Raw genomic sequence first — 3,255 nt, 5'->3', positions numbered from 1 at the left:
GCAGAGCAAGCTCACTGTTCACAATGCGTGAAGTATGAATGTATCTCTGAGGAGAACTGACTGTCTTAAGAAACAGTTTAGATGGCATTTTCCTTTCATCTTGCCTCTGTATAACGCATGTGTTTACAGCGGTAATCAAGGAAGCAATGCATCACTGCTGTTCCTTAAGCGCCACCTGTTGGCAGAGAGTGAATCTGCATTTTCATTCAGCCCATCTGCTGTTTGCTATGTTTCGTGCAGCCTAATTTCACAAAGCTAAAGTCAGACCATTCTGTTTTTGTTCTACAGTCTAATTTAGATTAAGATTAAGCAACTAACCATATTCTTCATGCACTCATATTTTCATTCTTTCTTGTCTTTTGCATAAATAAAATACATTAAAAATCAGTATTGGATTCTGCCATGAAAAAATAAAGATCAGTGTATCTCTAAATTTATGAATGTTTGAAATTAAGAAATTAAGATTTAAAAGTTAGTATTGTAGCTGCCTTTGGACGATAAAGTTATCTAATTTAAATAGCTAGCTGAGTTAATGTGAGTTTATTTATTTTTTGTGCAACCGTCTTATTTATTTCATATGTAATTTGTTTTCTGTCATTTTCTGGCTATGCAGTTTCTGTGTGAATGATCGGTGGTGGAATTGGCCGGCCCTGCTTTTTACCGTCAAACATTACCACACTGGAAACAAATTGGAAACAAATTTCACCTAGTGAAATTCAGAGTATGAAAAGACAATGCAGAAAAGCTGAGCGGATGGAGTCAGTTAGAAATACCAAGGGTTCACCCAAAACAAGGGGAGTCTGCTTTTAGTTATTATGGCGCCCGCAGTTGGAATCAGCTTCCAGAAGAGATCAGATGTGCTAAAACATTAGTCACATTTAAATGCAGACTCAAAACTCATCTGTTTAGCTGTGCATTCATTGAATGAGCACTGTGCTATGTCCGAACTGATTGCACTATATTCTATGTATAATCGTTTTCTTAAATTCATTTTAAACCTCTTAAATCAATTTTTTAAATCATTTTCAGAGTTTTTAAATTCCTTGTTTTATTGTTGTGATTTTTTTTTTTCTTTTCTTTTATGTAAAGCACTTTGAATTACCATTGTGTATGAAATGTGCTATATAAATAAACCTGCCTTGCCTTGCCTTGCCTAGTGGAAATGTTTGGTACTGCGCTCAAACAGAATCTCACTGAAAGCAAATTTTTTGAGATATCAACCTCAAATTTGGAACACAACTTGTCCAGATTTATGGGTTTGATTTTAAAACATGTTTTGGAAAGTTATTTCATACCAAATTTGAAAATAGTATTTTTGTGCATTTTTCATAACAATAAACTTCTATAACTTTTTTAATTTGATTAAAATTAAATGTTATTAATGAAAATATATTTTTATGGTTTTAATTACTGTAATAACTCTACAGTGTCTCAGTTACAAATAAATCATGTTTATTATTTTGTGAAGTTACTTCTTAATGCCTTTTAATGCATGTGAATTTAAATTTTAGTAGCTTCCGATCATATAATAGCTCATATAATATGTTTTAAACCTCATCAAGGTGCCTTGATGATCCTCAAACCTGCTGTCTGCAGCCATCATCTCACCCGGCTCTTTCTGGATGAGGGTTTAGACGTGGATGCGTGTGCCGGTACTGCTCGCGTCAAACATGATGCTGTAGAAGATCCTGCTGGCGTTAGCCGGGCGACTGAGGGCAGGGCGTTTCCAAACCTCTCGGAGAAATCCACAGCATTCAGACCGTTCCTCTGAGAAGAAGAGAAGTGTCCAGACGGCCAGAAGTTGCCAAACACAGAGCGACGCACACATCCTTAGACTGAAGACAGAAGAGATGAGGGCTGATTATATAGCACAGACACTCCCATCAAAGAGACACATCAGCAAATCAACACATTTAAACAATTATATCAGTTATTACTTAACATCTCTCATCTCCAACCATGACATTGCCCTTCAGGGACTTTGGCTTTCGCATATGATCAGTCAGCAAATCAATGAATCCATCAGTGCAGGACTGAACATGTGTATAAACAATAACACAGCAGCTGTGATCACACACACACACTCACACACACGATTGCGTCGGCTGTGGGGATGAAGACCACAACTCCCATGATTCCACACTCAGTCACGCCGTCATCTAACTACGCCTTTGTTTCTTTGTTTATTTTGAATACACGCCCTCTAGCACCGAAAAATTACATATTGTGCCTTTAACTATAGATGGTTTGAATATAGTTCAGTTTATGAATCCTGAGCGTTTTTTCCATGTCTGTATCGATTTATGATCTATTGGTTGGAAACGGTGCCAGTGTTGTTTGACAGCAGCTCCGGCTGCGGCTGCAACTGTGTTTGATTGACAGCGGCAGATGGTGACGCAGGCAGAGTGTGGGCGGGGCCAGAGTGTCCCATCACAGAAACATGGGACGAACCTCAACATCAGAGAAAGAAAGAAATACAGTGAACAGGAATGGACTCTGTGCACAAGCGTAGCGATGAGCTTCCGCTGACGCCAGATATTTTCTAGATGTCTCCGAGATCTGTCTAAAGTAAGCATCATCGTATCGCTGGTCCTCTGCTCAACACGCAAGCGGAACAAAGGATTCAAGCTCTAGGTATCGAGTTTCTGCACAACTAGTTTAATCTAATGTGTTGTGGCGGCAGCTAGTGGCTAAGCTAGTTAGCGATGTGGTCATTTTAGAAGCTTGTTTTTTTTGTTTTTTTAAAGGGGACATAACACGCACAGTTTCACCCAATCTCATGTTGATCTTGAGTACCTATAGAGTAGTATAGCATCATTCATAGCTCCAAAGAGTCTTTAGTTTGATCATATTTATAAAAGAAAAATACAGCTTTCCAATTCTTTCCGGAAACAGCCGAGCTCCCGGAAAACAAACTGCATCCACTGTTCACATAACACTGGGTTCTTTGGTAAGCTGAACAAGGTTATCTTTCCCTTACAACCAAAAACACAATTCTTTGGAGACATTCTTCTCGAGCGAGTCCCGTTCAGTGCGATGTGTGCGCGCGGGCGCGCTCTTCCGGGAGAAATGCCCATACAAGGAGTTCCACCCTTCATTACGTCACGAAGAGTCAAGCTCGACAAAAACTCTCCGAAACTTGTACAAAACCTGAAGGAGTATATTTGACACAGAAATACTCTGTGCTACATTCATATCATTTTTTGAAACGTTGGCCATGTTTAGCATGAGAATCCAACTCTTTAACAGTGTAAA

This window comes from Sinocyclocheilus rhinocerous, unplaced genomic scaffold (assembly GCF_001515625.1).
Source record: "Sinocyclocheilus rhinocerous isolate Xijiao unplaced genomic scaffold, SAMN03320098_v1.1 scaffold2764, whole genome shotgun sequence".
NCBI lineage: Eukaryota > Metazoa > Chordata > Actinopteri > Cypriniformes > Cyprinidae > Sinocyclocheilus > Sinocyclocheilus rhinocerous.
The sequence above is the reverse complement of the archived record's forward strand: the minus strand, read 5'-3'. Positions refer to the sequence as shown.